This window comes from Entelurus aequoreus, linkage group LG05 (genome assembly GCF_033978785.1).
Source record: "Entelurus aequoreus isolate RoL-2023_Sb linkage group LG05, RoL_Eaeq_v1.1, whole genome shotgun sequence".
Lineage (NCBI taxonomy): Eukaryota > Metazoa > Chordata > Actinopteri > Syngnathiformes > Syngnathidae > Entelurus > Entelurus aequoreus.
The window spans coordinates 8,110,723-8,131,737 of record NC_084735.1 but is presented as its reverse complement, the minus strand read 5'-3'; the positions used below and the strand labels follow the sequence as shown (position 1 = coordinate 8,131,737).

The 21,015-nt window shown below is 32.9% G+C and overlaps 1 protein-coding gene across 1 annotated transcript in view; it reads right to left on the bottom strand.

Moving 5' to 3' along the window:
• The window catches only part of LOC133650116 (cytochrome c oxidase assembly factor 4 homolog, mitochondrial-like), a 324,940-nt gene that overhangs the window by 50,241 nt on the left and 253,684 nt on the right, over nt 1-21,015 (bottom strand). The gene's annotated exons all lie outside the window — the stretch shown is intronic.

Genomic DNA, 21,015 nt, shown 5'->3' with positions numbered 1-21,015 from the left:
TGTACAATGTTAACACTTTTGTGCAAATAAGTACAGTTGCACTTGTTTTTTCAAATGTGTTTATTCTGTAAGGGAATGAGTTAAATGTTTAAAATGACTGGCTAATAGTGCTGTTATGAAGTACAATGTCAGCACTATTGTTTTTCCTGCAATTTCAAATGCACTTGTTTTAATTAATAAATACAGCGTTTTAAAAGCATGCACAAACTGTGTAAATATATTAGTCTGTGGTTAAAAGGACTTGAAAGGACTCAAAATGCAGGACTCGGGACTTGACTTGAGACTTTCCAGTCTTGACTTTGGTCTTGCCTGTCTTGACTCTGGACTTGAGGACAAAGACTTGAGACTTACTTGTGACTTGCAAAACAATGACTTGGTCCCACCTCTGGTTGTTAATATTCAGTGTTTTATTGTTCATAGTTAATATTAATAATATTAATATTGTAAATCCCACTTTCTTCATTTTGGGTGTTCCATTCAGTAAAAAACTGTACAATCCCATACACACATATTGTACAGCAGGTTTTTACAGATAAACGTGTATATATCATTTGTACACACACACACCTTTGCCCCCCCCCAGACACTTTTTTCTCTCCATGTGGCCCCCAAGTCAATATATTTACCCAGCTCTGCTCTAAACTGCTGAGACGCCATTTTTGTGTGTGCACATTGAGCTGCAGGTCACGTGCACACACACACACACACACACACACACACACACACACACACACACACACACACACACACACACACACACACACACACACACACACACACACACACACACACACACACACACACAGTGCAGGCTAATTAGATTGATTCTAATCAGCATTTCCTTCTTAATTAGGCCCAATAATGATGATGCGTTTCATAAGTGCATTAGGAATGTGTACTTTTGGAAAGATTGATTGTGAATATATTGTTACTTTATTGTGAATATATTGCTCCTTTATTGTGGATATATTGTTACTTTATTGTGGATATATTGTTACTTTATTGTGGATATATTGTTACTTTATTGTGAATATATTGCTACTTTATTGTAGATATATTGCTACTTTATTGTGAATATATTGCTACTTTATTGTGAATATATTGCCACTTTATGGTGAACATATTGCTACTTTATTGTGAATATATTGCTACTTTATTGTAAATATATTGCTACTTTATTGTGAATATATTGCTATTTTATTGTGAATATATTGCTACTTTATTGTGGATATATTGCTACTTTATTGTGAATATATTGCTACTTTATTGTGAATATATTGCTACTTTATTGTGAATATATTGCTACTTTACTGTGAATATATTGTTACTTTATTGTGAATATATTGCTACTTTATTGTGAATATATTGCTACTTTATTGTGAATATATTGCTACTTTATTGTGAATATATTGCTACTTTATTGTGGATATATTGCTACTTTATTGTGAATATATTGTTACTTTATTGTGAATATATTGCTACTTTATTGTGGATATATTGCTACTTTATTATGAATATATTGCTACTTTATTGTGAATATATTGCTACTTTATTGTGGATATATTGCTACTTTATTGTGAATATATTGCTACTTTATTGTGAATATATTGCTACTTTATTGTGAATATATTGCTACTTTATTGTGAATATATTGCTACTTTATTGTGAATATGTTGCTACTTTATTGTGAATATATTGCTACTTTATTGTGGATATATTGCTACTTTATTGAGAATATATTGCTACTTTATTGTGAATATATTGCTACTTTATTGTGGATATATTGCTACTTTATTGTGAATATATTGCTACTTTATTGTTAATATATTGCTACTTTATTGTGAACATATTGCTACTTTATTGTGAATATATTGCTACTTTATTGTGAATATATTGCTACTTTATTGTGAATTTATTGCTACTTTATTGTGGATACATTGCTACTTTATTGTGAATATATTGGTACTTTATTGTGAATATATTGTTACTTTATTGTGAATATATTGTTACTTTATTGTGAATATATCGCTACTTTGATGTGGATATATTGCTACTTTATTGTGAATATATTGTTACTTTATTGTGAACATATTGCTACTTTATTGAACGTCCATGCATTGGTGTTTCAAATGAGTATTATAGATACATAATTGTTTAAATGATGTTTTCATTGGTGTGAGTTTGTTTATGTCAATGATTGAATATTTAACATCTTTCATTTATTAGAAAAATAATAACAAAACTTTTAGGGGCGAGTGTCTTAGTGGTGGATGTCTTTTAGGAGCGGGTACCTTTTAGGGGCGGGTGTCTTTTAGAGGCGGGTGTCTTTTAGGACAGGTGTCTTAGTGATGGATGTATTTTAGGGGCGGGTGTCTTAGTGGTGGATGTCTTTTAGGGACGGGTGTCTTTTAGGGGTGGGTGTCTTAGTGATGGATGTATTTTAGGGGCGGGTGTCTTGGTGATGGATGTATTTTAGGGGCGGGTGTCTTAGTGATGGATGTCTTTTAGGGGCGGGTGTCTTAGTGGTGGATGTCTTTTAGGGACGGGTGTCTTTTAGGGGCGGGTGTCTTAGTGATGGATGTATTTTAGGGGAGGGTGTCTTAGTGATGGATGTATTTTAGGGGCGGGTGTCTTAGTGATGGATGTCTTTTAGGGGCGGGTGTCTTAGTGATGGATGTCTTTTAGGGACGGGTGTCTTTTAGGGGCGGGTGTCTTAGTGATGGATGTATTTTAGGGGCGGGTGTCTTAGTTATGGATGTCTTTTAGGGGCGGGTGTCTTAGTGATGGATGTATTTTAGGGGGGGTGTCTTAGTGATGGATGTCTTTTAGGGGCGGGTGTCTTAGTGATGGATGTCTTTTAGGGACGGGTGTCTTTTAGGGGCGGGTGTCTTAGTGATGGATGTATTTTAGGGGCTGGTGTTTTTTAGGGGCGGGTGTCTTTTAGGGACGGGTGTCTTTTAGGAGCAGGTGTCTTAGTGGTGGATGACTTTTAGGGGCGGGTGTCTTAATGGTGGATGACTTTTAGGAGCGGGTGTCTTTTAGGAGCGGGTGTCTTAGTGGTGGATGTATTTTAGGGGCGGGTGTCTTAGTGGTGGATGTCTTTTAGGGACGGGTGTCTTTTAGGGACGGGTGTCTTAGTGATGGATGTATTTTAGGGGCGGGTGTCTTAGTGATGGATGTATTTTAGGGGCGGGTGTCTTAGTGATGGATGTCTTTTAGGAGCGGGTGTCTTAGTGGTGGATGACTTTTAGGGGCGGGTGTCTTTTAGGAGCGGGTGTCTTAATGGTGGATGACTTTTAGGGGCGGGTGTCTTTTAGGAGCGGGTGTCTTAGTGGGGGATGACTTTTAGGGCAGGTGTCTTAGTGGTGGATGTCTTTTAGGGCAGGTGTCTTAGTGGTGGATGTCTTTTAGGGCGGGTGTCTTAGTGGTGGATGTCTTTTAGGGGCGGGTACCTTTTAGGGGCGAGTGTCTTAGTGATGGATGTCTTTTAGGGGCGGGTGTCTTTTAGGAGCGGGTGTCTTAGTGGTGGATGACTTTTAGGGGCGGGTACCTTTTAGGGGCGAGTGTCTTAGTGGTGGATGTATTTTAGGGGCGCGTCTCTTAGTGGTGGATGTCTTTTAGGGCGGGTGTCTTTTAGGGGCGGGTGTCTTCGTGGTGGATGTCTTTTAGGGTGGATATCTTTTAGGGGTGGGTGTCTTAGTGGTGGATGACTTTTAGGGCGGGTGTCTTAGTGGTGGATGACTTTTAGGGCGGGTGTCTTAGTGGTGGATGTCTTTTAGGGGTGGGTACCTTTTAGGGGCGAGTGTCTTAGTGGTGGATGTATTTTAGGGGCGCGTCTCTTACTGGTGGATGTCTTTTAGGGCGGGTGTCTTTTAGGGGCGCGTCTCTTAGTGGTGGATGTCTTTTAGGGGCGGGTGTCTTTTAGGGGCGCGTCTCTTAGTGGTGGATGTCTTTTAGGGGCGGGTGTCTTTTAGGGGCGCGTCTCTTAGTGGTGGATATCTTTTAGGGGTGGGTGTCTTTTAGGGGTGTGTCTTTTAGGGGCGCGTCTCTTAGCGGTGGATGTCTTTTAGGGGCGCGTCTCTTAGTGGTGGATGTCTTTTAGGGGCGGGTGTCTTTTAGGGGCGCGTCTCTTAGTGGTGGATGTCTTTTAGGGGCGGGTGTCTTTTAAGGGTGGGTGTCTTTTAAGGGTGGGTGTCTTTTAGGGGCGTGTCTCTTAGTGGTGGATGTCTTTTAGGGGCGGGTGTCTTTTAGGGGCGCGTCTCTTAGTGGTGGATGTCTTTTAGGGGCGGGTGTCTTTTAGGGGCGCGTCTCTTAGTGGTGGATGTCTTTTAGGGGCGGGTGTCTTTTAGGGGTGGGTGTCTTTTAGGGGTGCGTCTCTTAGTGGTGGATGTCTTTTAGGGGCGGGTGTCTTAGTGGTGGATGTCTTTTAGGAGCGGGTGTCTTAGTGGTGGATGTATTTTAGGACAGGTGTCTTAGTGGTGGATGTCTTTTAGGGGCGGGTGTCTTTTAGGGGTGGATGTCATGTATGTAGAGGCCATGTAGAGGCGGGTACATCCCTAATTAGGTCAAGCTAGATGACTTTTAGCGGGTGTTAAGATGTTGACTTGATGCCCAAAGGTGTGATTATATTCACTCATGATATTTGACAGATAATATTACGCTAGACTCATATATGTGGTCCTCTCCAAGGTTTCTCATAGTCATTCACATTGACATCCCACTGGGTTGTGAGTTTTTCCTTGCCCTTATGTGGGCTCTGAACCGAGGATGTGGTTGTGGCTTGTGCAGCCCTTTGAGACACTTGTGATTCAGGGCTATATAAGTAAACATTGATTGATTGACAGTATTTTTACAAGAAAAACAAACTGTACTGAAAAGTCACATCAGTGTTGTGAGTCTTGGGGCCGCGTGAAGTTGAAAGGAAGAGAGAGACTTAATGAGCAGCACATCTGTCACGTCTTGTTTATTAAACGCAGCACTTCCTGTTTACTGCTCGCCAGAATAAAAAAACTCATTAAAAAATAAAGCAGCTGCTTGTTGAGCATCAATGTCACCTTCAGGGGGGCCTGGCAGGTCCACCGTGTATGGCATCTGTGCCGCAGTTCAGGTGTGACCCTCGTCTTCATCAACGCCTGTCCTCCGCCCGCAGACGAAGGACACGGCATCATCATCATCATCATCGTCACTTTAATGAGAGTATGGATGGCAGCCATGTTGCCTGGCGAGGTCAATCGATCAGTCAGACATGGTTATTTTCTTTAATTCCTCCGTCTCGTCAATTAAACACGCGCCGCCTTTGACCGCGGAGGCGGCGACCTTGGCGGTGCGTGCGCTTTCCCATGTCCTTAATGAAGTCCACGCTGTTCACCTGCCTTCACCATGTTGGCTTCAAGCACACGTGTCAAACTCAAGCCCCCAGGGGCCAAATCTGGCCCGCCACATGATTTCACGTGGCCCGCCAAAGCCCGGAAATAATATACTTAATCTTTTCTTACTAAATGTATTTGTTCTTTGCCTTTTGACATTAAAAATCATGTCATGCATGCAATTGCATATCTTTTCAAATGCAATATTATCAAAATTTTATATTATCATATATTCTAGAAATATTAATTGGACCCTTTAGTAAGTAAATAATTCATAACTACATTGATTTCTATTCATTATCATATTTTGAGTAATAAGAGTTAAGGGTTAGGGTTAAATGTCATTTTTATGACATATTTTTAACATTTTTATGACATTTTTAACATTTGTTGACGTATTTTTAAGATTTTTATGACGTATTTTTAAGATTTTTATGACATATTTGAAAAATTTTTACGACATATTTGTAAAATTTTTACGACTTATTTTTCAACTTTTATGACATATTTTTAAAATATTAGGACTTTTTTTTTATGGCATTTTTTTTAAATTACGACATTTTTTACATTTTTAAGGCATATTTTTTTACATTTTTATGACATTTTTAACATTCTTATGACATATTTCAAAAAAATTACGCCACATTTTTAAATTTTTTATGACATATTTTTAAAATTTTTATGACATTTGTAAAAATTTTATGACATTTTTTAAATTTTTACAACTTGGACCAAACTCGAGGAAAGTTCTAAAAATTACTAAAATATTTAGTTTTGGAAGATTAAAAATATAAAAATGGCTGCCGCATGTTTTGATTATTTTTTTTTGTTATTTGGGTTTTTTTGCACCATGACTAGGGAAGGTTGTTCATATTGGGTCATATGAGACCCAATACAAATATTTGATGTGAAGTAATATGAGCGTTTAAATATTTCGGTAATCCATAACATTGATTTTAATTCGTAAACATTTTTTGAGTAAGGACTAAAATGATCAGGGATGCAAAAGTGTTAAAAATAAGTCACACATTTTTAACTTAAAAAAAAAAATTCAAGGCTTATTTTTTATTTATTTTTTATTTTATGCCTTTTTTGTCAAATAAAACTTAGTTTTTTTCATATGCCAAAGACACAAAATATGTATAATTTTTTCCCCCAAAAAAATTCCAAATGGAATATTTGATGTGAAGTAATTGAAGCCTTGAATATGTCAATAATTCATAACAACATTGATTTAATTAATGACTCTGAGCAATAACAGTTTAAATAAAATCAGATTAAAATGATCACACATTTTTTAAACTTTTTTTTTACTTTCAACATTTGTTTTTTTTATTCGTTGGTTTTATGCCTTTTTTGTCAAATAACACTTGTGTTTTTATATAGAAAACATATAAAATATGCAAGTGTAATGATTGATGTGAATTAATTATAGCCTTTAATGAATCAATAACAACATTGATTTCTATTCATTATCATTTTTTAAAGTAATAATAGTAAAAAATAAAAAAAAATCCAACAAAATTCTTGGAGATCCAAAAGGGCCCCACTTATTTTTTACGTGTTTTTATATGTTTTTTTATGTCCTTTTTTCCCCCAAAAAAACCCTAAATATTTTTACACAGCAAACTCACAAAATATGCAATATTTTCCCCAAAAATATATTTAAAAACGCAATATTTGATGTGAAGTAAAGTTATTAATTCATAACATTGACTTAGATTCATCTTTTTTTTTTTTTTAACAATAACAATTTTAAAGGGGGACAAAAAGCTGGTGTGTAATAAGTACAATACTTACAGTAGTAACACTTTTTAGGGTGCAACAAAAAGGACACAAACATCTAATGTCACAACATTCCGCCGATTGAGTTTTTTTTACTGTAAAATCAACTTTGGTACTGTTTTTTTTATACAGTAAGACATGAAAACATTAAAAACAAACAAAAAAACATTAAAACAACAAGATTTGATGGTTAAAAACAACAACTGGCAGCTCTGTTGCTTGAATTTTACTGCTATTGTTTCTCCATTCCATTCCATTTATTCAATTTCTTTATATGCTGTGAAAAACCCACTACTAACCCTAACCCTAACCTAACCCTAACCCTAACCCTAAGCCTAAGCCTAAGCCTAACCCTAAGCCTCAACCTAAACCTAAACCTAAACCTAAGCCTAAGCCTAACCCCAACACCTAACCCCAACCCTAAACCTAAGCCTAAGCCTAACCCTAACCTCAAACCTAACCCTAACCCTAACCCTAACCACAACCCTAACCCTAACTCTAACCCTAACCCTAACCCTAACTCTAACCCTAACCCTAACCCTCTATCCCTAACACAAACGATACACTACTGCCATCCAATGTCAGTTTTTCAAGTAAAATTAATATATTTTTTACTTGTTTTTATATGTTTTTTTTATGTCCTTTTTTTTCTCCAAAAAAAACCTAAATATTTTTACACGGCAAACACACAAAATATGCAATATTTTCCCAAAAATATATTTCAAAACGCAATATTTGATGTGAAGTAAGTTTTTAATTCACGACATTTACTTTGATTCATCGTTATTTTTTTTTAACAATAACAGTTTTAAAGGGGGAAAAAAAAGCTGGTGTGTAATAAGTACAATACTTACAGTAGTAACACTTTTTAGGGTGCAACAAAAAGGACAAAAACACTTCTGCCATCTAATGTCACAACATTCCGCCGACTGAGTTTTTTTACTGTAAAATCAACTTTGGTACAGGTTTTTTTATACATTAAGACACAAAAACATTAAAAACAATCAAAAAAACATTTGAAAAAAACCAAGATTTTATGGTAAAAAAACAACAACTGGCAGCTCTGTTGCTTGAATTTTACCACTAAAAATAATGCTATTGTTTCTCCATTCCATTCCATTTATTCCATTTCTTTATATGCTGTGAAAAACCCACTAATAACCCTAACCCTAACCCTAACCCCAACCCTAACCCTAACCCTAACCCTAACCCTAACCCTAACCCTAACCCTAACCCTAACCCTAACCCTAACCCTAACCCTAAATCCTTACCATAAACCTAACCATAACCCAAACCTAACCCTAACCCTAACCCTAACCCCAACCCTAAACCTAACCCTAACCCTAACCCTAACCCTAACCCTAACCCCTAACCCTAACCCTAACCCTCAAACCCTAACACAAACGATACACTACTGCCATCCAATGTCAGTTTTTCAAGTAAAATTAATATATTTTTTTGTTAAAATAAAGATAAACACAGTACTTGATATGATTTCAAAACAAATGATCAATCAAATTGTAAACTGTAAAATTGACAATAGATTTTACAGTTAAATTCCACCGACTGAGTTTTTTACTGAAAAAAATCAACTTTGGTATTGGTTTTTTTATACAGTAAGACATGAAAACATTAAAAACAAAAACAAAAACATTGAAACAGCAAGATTTTATGGCAAAAACAACAACTGGCAGCTGTGTTGCTTGAATTTTACCGCTAAAAATAGTGCTATTGTTTCTCCATTCCATTCCATTTATTCCATTTCTTTATGTGCTGCGAAAAACCCATTGCTTTTACTGTAAAATTCTGGTGACTGAGCTGTCAGTTTTTCAAGTAAAATTTTAATATTTTTTGGATAAAATAAAGATAAATACAGTACTTAAATATCTGCTTGACGTATGATTTCAAAACAAATGATCAATCAAATTGTAGAATGTAAAATTGACAATAGATTTAATGGTTAAATCCCGCCGACTGAGTTTTTTTTACTGTAAAATCAAATTTTTTATACAGTAAGACATGAAAACATTAAAAACAAAAAACAAAAAAACATTAAAACAACAAGATTTTATGGTTAAAAAAAACAACAACTGGCAGCTCTGTTGCTTGAATTTTACCGCTAAAAACAGTGCTATTGTTTCTCCATTCCATTTATTCCATTTCTTTATGTGCTGTGAAAAACCCACTAATAACCCTAACCCTAACCCTAACCCTAACCCTAACCCTAACCCTAACCCTAACCCTAGCCCTAACCCTAACCCTAACCCTAACCCTAACCCTAACCCTAACCCTAACCCTAACCCTAACCCTAACCCTAACCCTAACCCTGCTAACCCTAACCCTAACCCTAACCCTAACCCTAACCCTAACCCTAACCCTAACTCTAAACCTATCCCTAACCCTAACCCTAACCCTAACCCCAACCCCAACCCTAACCCTAACGCTAAACCTAACTCAAACCCTAACCCTAACCCTAACCCTAACCCTAACCCTAACCCTAACCCTAACCCTAACCCTAACCCTTCCATTTATTCCATTTCTTTATATACTGTGAAAACCCTACTGCTAACCCTAACCCCAACCCTAACCCTAACCCTAAGCCTAACCCTAACCCCAACCCTAACCCTAACCCTAACCCCAACCCCAACCCTAACCCTAACCCTAACCTTAAACCTAACCCTAACCCTAACCTCTAACCCTAACCCTGACCTTAACCCTCTTGTTTCTCCATTCCATTCCATTTATTCCATTTCTTTATATACTGTGAAAAACTTACTGCTAACCCTAACCCTAACCCTAACCCTAACCCTAACCCTAACCCTAACCCCAACCCCAACCCCAACCCTAACCCTAACCCTAACCCTAACCCTAAGCCTAACCCTAACCGTAACCCTAACCCTAACCCTAACCCCAACCCCAACCCCAACCCTAACCATTGCCCTAACCCTAACCCTAACCCTAACCCTAACCCACTTGTTTCTCCATTCCATTCCATTTATTCCATTTCTTTATATACTGTGAAAACCCTACTGCTAACCCTAACCCCAACCCTAACCCTAACCCTAAGCCTAACCCCAACCCCAACCCTAACCATTGCCCTAACCCTAACCCTAACCCTAACCCTAACCCTAACCCTCTTGTTTCTCCATTCCATTCCATTTATTCCATTTCTTTATATACTGTGAAAACCCTACTGCTAACCCTAACCCCAACCCTAACCCTAACCCTAAGCCTAACCCTAACCCCAACCCTAACCTTAACCCTAACCCCAACCCCAACCCTAACCCTAACCCTAACCTTAAACCTAACCCTAACCCTAACCTCTAACCCTAACCCTAACCCTAACCTTAACCCTCTTGTTTCTCCATTCCATTCCATTTATTTCATTTCTTTATATACTGTGAAAAACTTACTGCTAACCCTAACCCCAACCCCAACCCCAACCCCAACCCCAACCCCAACCCCAACCCTAAGCCTAACCCTAACCCTACCCCAACCCTAACCCTAACCCTAACCCCTCCCCCAACCCTAACCCTAACCCTAACCCCAACCCTAACCCTAACCCTAACCCTAAATCCTTACCATAACCCTAACCCTAACCCTAACCCTAACCCTAACCCTAACCCTAACTCTCTTTCTTTATGCCTAACCCTAACCCCAAACCTAACCCTAATCCTAACCCCACTCCCAAACCTAGCCCTAAGCCTAACCAACTCTTTTCTTTATGCCTAACCCTAACCCTAACCCAAACCCTAACCCTAACCCAACCCTAACCCCCTACTCCTAAACCCAACTCCAACCCTAACCCCAACCCCAACCCCAACCCCAACCCCAACCCAAACCTAACCCTAACCCTAACCCTAACCCCAACCCCAACCCCAACCCCAACCCTAACCACAAACCTAACCCTAACCCTAACACTACCCTCAAAACATAACCCCAACCCTAACCCATCTAACCCTAACCCTAACCCTAACTAAACCTAACCCTCTAACCCTAACCCTAACTAAACCTAACCCTCTAACCCTAACCCTAACCCAAACGATACACTACTGCCATCTAATGTCTTGTACTTGCAACTGTAATTGCAACTTAATGTCCTACTTGTAAATGACACTGCTAATAAAACCAGATATACCAGCTGGACAGCAATTACAATCACTTCATTTTGAAATGTTGCAATAAAAGATTAAAAAATAATATTTTTCACACACACAATAGTATGGAAAATTGTGATGCTTGAGTACCGTTATCGATTCCCAGGTACCTAGCATTGGTACCGTATCGGTAACACCCAAATCTAGTCCCATTATAATGTGTTAATGAGCGAGGGCAAGCAGGTAGTGCTCGTAGTACGTTAGAGATGACATCAGTTGTATGATAAAGAACTTTTGTTTTATGACATACAGTATTTGTAACATTTTTATGACATAGTTGTAACATTTTTATGACATATTTTAACATTTTTATGACATATTTATGGCACATTTGTAACATTTTTATGACATTTTTTTAACATATAATGACATATTTGAAACATTTTTATGACATATTTCTAACATTTTTATGACATATTTGTCAAAATTGTAAGAAATATTTTTTATATTTTTATGCCATTTTTATAACATTTTTAAACTTTTTATGACATATATTTAACATTATTATGACATATTCTAAACATTTTATGACATATTTTTAATGTTTTTATATGTTTACGACATATTTATAATCTTTTTATGACATATTTTTTAAATTTTTACGACATATTTTTTACATTTTTATGACGTATTTGTAACATTTTTATGACATATATTTTTTTTACATTTTTACGAGATATTTAGAAAAATTTTATAACATATTTTTTAACATATAATGACATATTTTTAACATTTTTATGACATATTTTTGACATTTTTATGACACATTTTTAACATTTTTATGACATATTTGTAAAAAGATTAAGACATATTTTTTATATTTTTATGCCATTTTTATGACATATTTTTAACTTTTTATGACATATATTTAACATTATTATGACATATTTTTAACCTTTTTCTTCACCATTCTCGCTACGAGCAGCGACACGGCCACTTTTTAAAAAGTGACTTCCTGTATAAATTTTTTTTTTTTTTAAATAAAAAAATATAACGTTTATCTTATTAATTTAAGCGTGTTTAACCAACAAAATGGCTTCCGCCTTCTCACATTCTTCAGCAGCGGACCCTCGGTGGAAAAAGTTGTGTTAGCATTAGCATCGCAGTCATTAATAACCCTCCTATTCCTGGCTTCACACACACACACACACACACACACACACACACACACACACACACACACACACACACACACACACACACACACACACACACACACACACACACACACACACACACACACACACACACACACACACACACACACACACGGACCAGACGATGACTCATCACTTTGCACGAGACCTTTAGAGGCCGGGTCGAAGAACATTTTTTCTTAATCGTTCTTTTTCCCCTCAGCCTTGTGGCAGCGTGCTTAGAAAGTCACTCAGACTAGTGCCTGTAAATATATATACATATATATAAATATATACATATATATGTGTACATATTATATTAATATAATGGATATTGAATTAATATATTTGGATATTACGAGTATGTGAAAGTTCCACTCAATCAGAAGTATCAAGCAGCTAAAACGTGCCAAACATGGATAAGTGTGGAGAGTGTTTGGCATTTTTCCCATCATGCTTTGCAATGGGTGTCATTTTGATTTTTTTTGTATGGTGTTTGGACGTTTTTTTTAAAATAATATCCAGAGTTGGGTTTTTTTTTTGCACCATGACTAGGGAAGGTTGTTCGTATTGGGTCCTATGAGACCCAATACGAATATTTGATGTGAAGTGATATGAGCGTTAAATATTTCAGTAATCCATAACATTGATTTTAATTTGTTAAATTTTTTTGAGTGATGACTAAAATGATCAGGCATGCAAAAGTGTTAAAAATAATTCACACATTTTTAACTTAAACATTTTTTTTCAAGGCTTATTTTTTATTTTTTATTTTTTTTCTTTATACCTTTTTTTGTCAAATAAAACATATTTTTTTCATATGCTAAAGACACAAAATATGTAATATTTTCCCCCCAAAAAAATTCCAAATGGAATATTTGATGTGAAGTAACTGAAGCTTTGAATAGGTCAATAATTCATAACAACATTCATTTAATTCATGATTTTGAGCAATGACAGTTTAAATAAAATCAGACTAAAATGATCACACATTTTTAAAACTTTATTATGGTGCTTGGACGTTTTTTTTAATATAATATCCAGAGTTGTTGGTTGTTTTTTTTTGCACCATGACTAGGGAAGGTTGTTCGTATTGGATCACATGAGACCAAATACAAATATTTGATGTGAAGTAATATGAGCGTTAAATATTTCAGTAATCCATAACATTGATTTTAATTTGTTAAATTTTTTTGAGTGATGACTAAAATGATCAGGGATGCAAAACTGTTAAAAATAAGTCACACATTTTTAACTTGAGATTTTTTTTTCAAGGCTTATTTTTTTTAAACTTTTTTTTATGCCTTTTTTGTCAAATAAAACATATTTGTTTCATATGCCAAAGACACAAAATATGTAATATTTTCCCCCCAAAAAAATTCCAAATGGAATATTTGATGTGAAGTAATTGAAGCCTTGAATAGGTCAATAATTCATAACAACATTCATTTAATTCATGATTTTGAGCAATGACAGTTTAAATAAAATCAGACTAAAATGATCACAGATTTTTAAAACTTTTTTATGGTGCTTGGACGTTTTTTTTTATAATATCCAGAGTTGTTGGTTGTTGTTTTTTGCACCATGACTAGGGAAGGTTGTTCGTATTGGGTCATATAAGACCCGATACAAATATTTGATGTGAAGTAATATGAGCGTTAAATATTTCAGTAATCCATAACATTGATTTTAATTCATAAACATTTTTTTGAGTGACGAATAAAATGATAAAAAATGTTTAAAATAATTCACACATTTTTAACTTAAACATTTTTTTTTCAAGGCTTTTTTTTTTTTTTTTTTTTTTTTTTTTTTTTTAATGCCTTTTTTGTCAAATACAATGTATTTTTGTCATATGCCAAAGACACAAAATATGTAATATTTCCCCCCCAAAAAATTCCAAATGGAATATTTGATGTGAAGTAACTGAAGGTTTGAATAGGTCAATAATTCATAACACCATTCATTTAATTCATGATTTTGAGCAATGACAGTTTAATTAAAATCTGACTAAAATGATCACACATTTCTAAAACTTTTTTATGGTTTTTGGACGTTTTTTTTAATAATATCCAGAGTTGTTGGTTGTTGTTTTTTTGCACCATGACTAGGGAAGGTTGTTCGTACTGGGTCACATGAGACCCAATACAAATATTTGATGTGAAGTAATATGAGCGTTAAATATTTCAGTAATCCATAACATTGATTTTAATTTGTTAAATTTTTTTGAGTGATGACTAAAATGATCAGGGATGCAAAACTGTTAAAAATAATTCACACATTTTTAACTTTAATTTTTTTTTTCAAGGCTTATTTTTTTTAAACTTTTTTTTTATGGCTTTTTTTGTCAAATAAAACATATTTTTTTCATATGCCAAAGACACAAAATATGTAATATTTCCCCCCCCAAAAAATTACAAATGGAATATTTGATGTGAAGTAATTGAAGCCTTGAATAGGTCAATAATTCATAACAACATTCATTTAATTCATGATTTTGAGCAATGACAGTTTAAATAAAATCAGACTAAAATGATCACACATTTTTAAGAATTTTTTATGTTGCTTGGACGTTTTTTTTTATAATATCCGGAGTTGTTGGTTGTTGTTTTGTTTTTTTTGCACCATGACTATGGAAGGTTGTTCGTATTGGGTCCTATGAGACCCAATGCGAATATTTGATGTGAAGTAATATGAGCGTTAAATATTTCAGTAATCCATAACATTGATTATAATTCGTAACATTTTTTTGAGTGATGACTAAAATGATCAGGGATGCAAAAGTGTTAAAAATAAGTCAAACCTTTTTTACTTAAAAAAAAATAAATTCAAGGCTAATTTTTTTTATTTTATGCCTTTTTTGTCAAATAAAACTTAGTTTTTTCATATGCCAAAGACACAAAATATGTAATATTTCCCCCCAAAAAAATTCCAAATGGAATATTTGATGTGAAGTAATTGAAGCCTTGAATAGGTCAATAATTCATAACAACATTCATTTAATTCATGATTTTGAGCAATGACAGTTTAAATAAAATCAGACTAAAATGATCACAGATTTTTAAAACTTTTTTATGGTGCTTGGACGTTTTTTTAATAATATCCAGAGTTGTTGGTTGTTGTTTTTTTGCACCATGACTAGGGAAGGTTGTTCGTATTGGGTCATATAAGACCCGATACAAATATTTGATGTGAAGTAATATGAGCGTTAAATATTTCAGTAATCCATAACATTGATTTTAATTCGTAAACATTTTTTTGACTGATGAATAAAATGATAAAAAATGTTAAAAATAATTCACACATTTTTAACTTAAACATTTTTTTTCAAGGCTTTTTTTTTTTTTTTTTTTAATGCCTTTTTTGTCAAATAAAACGTATTTTTGTCATATGCCAAAGACACAAAATATGTAATATTTCCCCCCCAAAAAAAATTCCAAATGGAATATTTGATGTGAAGTAATTGAAGTCTTGAATAGGTCAATAATTCATAACAACATTGATTTAATTCATGATTTTGAGCAATGACAGTTTAAATAAAATCAGACTAAAATGATCACACATTTTTTTAAATTTTCCATTGGTTTTATGCTTTTTTTGTCACATAAAACTAGTTGTTTTTATATGGAAAACACACAAAATATGCAATATTTTCCCCAAAATATTTCAAAGTGTAATATTTAATAGTAATTGGAGCCTTTAATAAGTCAACATTGATTTTGATTCATTATTATTTTTTGAGTAATAACAGTAAAAAAAAATCCAACAAAATTCTTGGGGATCCAAAAGGGCCTCACTTATTTAAACTTTTTTCAATTTAAATTACTGGTGCATAAAATGAACTGTACATGAACATCACCTTGTTCAAAGAACAAAACCAACACAGTGCATAAACTCACAACAAATTACACGCCTGCAAACCAGTCAGCTGTTGTCGTATCCGTAATACGCCGATAGGGAGAAGTTTTTATTTACACGATAAGTCGGGTGTGTTTTGACCTCCGCCGAACCCCTGAGGCCGACTCACCGAACCCCTAGGGTTCAATCGAACCCAGGTTAAGAACCACTGATCTAGACGTTTAAGTATTGGAAGAAAAAAAAAACACCATAATTTATGACATATTTGTAGCATTTTTATGACATATTTGTAACATTTTTACGACATATTTGTAACTTTTTTACGACCTATTTTTAAAATTTTTACGACATATTTTTCAGATTTTTATGACATATTTTTCACATTTTTATGACATACTGTTCGCATTTTTATGACATATTTTTCGCATTTTTATGACAAATTTGTTACATTTTTATGACAGATTTTTTAAATTTTTAGGACAAATTTAAAAAAAATTGAGGACATATTTAGAAAAAAATGATGACATACTTTTGAAATTTTTATGACATTTTTAAAAAAAAATTTTATGACATATGTTTTACATTTTTATGACATATTTTTCCCTTTTAATGATATATTTTTAAAATTTTTATGACATATTTTTTACATTTTTATGACATATTTTTCACATTTTTATGACATATGTTTCACATTTTTATGACATATTTTTTACATTTTTATGACGAATTTTTACATTTTTTATGACATATTTGTAAAAATGTTAAGACATATTTTTTTATATTTTTATGATATTTTTATAACATATTTTCAACCTTTTTATGTCACATATTTAACATTATTATGACATATTTTCATTTTCATATCGAGAGGAGCCAGATGAGGTGGTTCGGGCATCTGGTCAGGATGCCACCCGAACGCCTCCCTAGGGAGGTGTTTAGGGCACGTCCGACCGGTAGGAGGCCACGGGGAAGACCCAGGACACATTGGGAAGACTATGTCTCCCGGCTGGCCTGGGAACGCCTCGGGATCCCCCGGGAGGAGCTGGACGAAGTGGCTGGGGAGAGGGAAGTCTGGGCTTCCCTGCTTAGGCTGCTGCCCCCGCGACCCGACCTCGGATAAGCGGAAGAAGATGGATGGATGGATGGATGACATATTTAAAAAAAATTTATGACATATTTGCAATCTTGTTATGACATATTTTTACCATTTTTATGAGATATTTAAAAACATCTAATGACTTATTTTTAACATTTTATGACATATCTTTTAACATTTTTACGACATATATTTAACATTTTTATGGCGTATTTAAAAAAAATTGATGACATATTTTTAACATTTTTATGACATATTTTTAACATTTTTATGACATTTTTAACATTGCACGACATATTTTTAAGATTTTTATGACGTATTTTTAAGATATTATGATTTATTTTTAACACTTTTATGACATATTTGTAAAATTTTACGACATATTGTAACATTTTTACGACATATTTTTTTACCTTTTTAGGACTTATTTTTTTAAGAATTGGGACTTTTTTTTATGACATTTTCTTTTAAATTACGACATATTTTTTACATTTTTATGACATATTTTTTACATTTTTATGACATTTTTAACATTCTTATGACATATTTAAAAAAAATTACAACATATTTTTAACATTTTTATGACATATTTTTAACATTTTTATGACATTTTTTACATTTTTATGACATATTTTTTACATTTTTATGAATTTTTTACATTTTTATGACTTTTTTTTTACTTTTTTACGACTTGGACCAAACTCGAGGAAAGTTCTAAAAGTTACTAAAATATTTAGTTTTGGAAGACGAAAAATATAAAAATGGCTGCCACATGTTTTGATTTTTTTGTTTAGTGTTGCTAAATGCACAATCAATAATAGAAATATTGGAGGTATATTTTGAAGAGATGACATCAGTTGTATGATAAAGAACTTTATTGTCTAATTTAGGAGCTAAAGCGACATCCTGGTCCTACAAAATAAAAGCTCAACATGCATGTGTCCCTACTTGATGTTTCATAGCGTTCAGGAGGTCTTAAGTCTGGTCAGACGGCCACGTTGGCCAGCCGCGGGTCCGAGTCCTGCTCGTAGCGGTAGGTGGTAGACCTCCATGTGGTCCCTGCAGGCCTCCCGGATGTTGTTGATCCCCGGTTGAGGTAGAGCACACACATCATTTATGACATTTTTTTTTTTAAATTACGACATATTTTTAACATTTTGTCACATATTTCTAACATTTTATGACATTTTACAAAAAAATTCTGACATTTTTTATTTTGCATTATTATGACATTTTTTTTGTAATTTTTATGACACATATTTAACATTATTAGGACATATTTTTCAAATTTTTATGACATATTTCTAACATTGTTATGACATATTTTTTTAAAAATTTATGACACATTTTTATCATTTTTAGGACATATTTGTAGAAATTTTAAGACATATAATTTATATTTTTATAACATATTTTGAACCTTTTTATTAGATATATTTAACATTATTATGACATATTTTTAAAAAATGTATGACATATTTTTAATCTTTTTATGACTAATTTTACCATTCTTATATCGTTTTTTTTTTTTTAATTTTATGACTTATTTTTTAACATGTTATGAAATTTTTTTTTTAAATTACAAAATATTTTTTCAATTTTTATGACGTATTTTTTAAATGTTTATGACATATTTTTGACATTTTTATGACATATTTTTTACATTTTCATTACATATTTTTGAACATTTGTACGACGTATTTTTACCATTTTTATGATGTATCTTTAACATTTTTATGACATTTGTAGATTTTTTATGACATATTTGTAACATTTTTTACGACATATTTTTAACATTTTTACAACATATTTGTAACATTTTTAGGACATATTTTTAACATTTTTAGGACATATTTACCAAAAAAAGAAGACATTTTTAACATTTTTATGACATATTTTTGACATTTTTAGGATTTTTATGACATGTTTTTTTAATTTTTACTACTGGCACCAAACTCCAGGAAAGTTTTAAAAGTTAAATTTTTATGACATAATTCTAACATTTTTATGACATATTTTTAACATTTTATGTTATTTAAAAAAAAAATTATGACATATTTGTCAAAATTTTAAGACATTTTTTTTTATATTTTTATGCCATTTTATAACGCTTTTTATGACATATATTTATGACATATTTGAAACATTTTTATGACATATTTTTAATCTTTTTATGACATATTTTTTAAATTTTTATGACATATTTTTTACATTTCTATAACGTATTTTAGCATTTTTATGACATATATTTTAACATTTTTAGGAAATATTAGTCAAATTTTTAAGACATTTTTTTATATTTTTATGCCATTTTTATAACATATTTTTAACCTTTTTATGACATATGTTTAACATTATTATGACATATTTTAAAACATTTTATGACATATTTTTAATCTGTTTATGACATATTTTTTGCATTTTTATGACATATTTTTTACATTTTAATGACATATTTTTGAACATTTGTACGACGTATTTTAGATTTTTATGACATATTTGTAAAATTTTTATGACATATTTGTCACATTTTCACGACATATTTTTAACATTTTTACAACATATTTTTAACATTTTTAGGACATTTTTAAAAATTTGATGACATATTTTTTTTTTAAATTAAGAGATTTTTATGACATATTTTTGACATTTTTAAGATTTTTATGACATATTTTTGAAATTTTTTTACGACTGGGACCAAACTCCAGGAAAGTTCTAAAAGTGACTAAAATATTTAGTTTTTTGAAGATGATAAATATAAAGATGTCCATAATCAATAATAGAAATATTGGAGGTATATTTTGAAGAGATGACATCAGTTGTATGATAAAGAACTTTTATTGTCATATTTAGGAGCTAAAGCGACATCCTGGTCCTACAAAATAAAAGCTCAACATGCATGTGTCCTACTGGATGTTTCATAGCGTTCAGGAGGTCTTAAGTCTGGTCTTTTGGTCAGACGGCCACGTTGGCCAGCCGCGGGTCCGAGTCCTGCTCGTAGCGGTAGTGGTAGACCTCCATGTGGTCCCTGCAGGCCTCCCGGATGTTGTTGACCCAGCGCTTGATGCCGCCCGGTTGAGGTAGAGCACCATGAGGAACACCAGGCCGATCAGAGCCAGGACCATGCCCAGGAACACGTAGGAACACATCATTTATGACATGTTTTTTAAATAATTATGACATATTTTTAACATTTTTGTCGCATATTTGTCAAATTTTATGACATATTTGTAACATTTTTATGACATAGTTGTAACATTTTTATGGCACATTTGTAACATTTTTATGACATATAATTTTTTACATTTTTACGAGATATTTAGAAACATTTTATGACATATTTTTAACATATAATGACATATTTTTAACATTTTTATGACATATTTCTAACATTTTTATGACATATAATTTTTTACATTTTTACGAGATATTTAGAAAAAATTTATGACATATTTTTAACACAAAATGACATATTTTAAAAATTTTATGACATATTTCTAACATTTTTATGACATATTTTTAACATTTTATGTTATTTTTTAAAAAATTTATGACATATTTGTCAAAATTTTAAGACATTTTTAAAATATTTTATAACAGTTTTAACCTTTTTATGA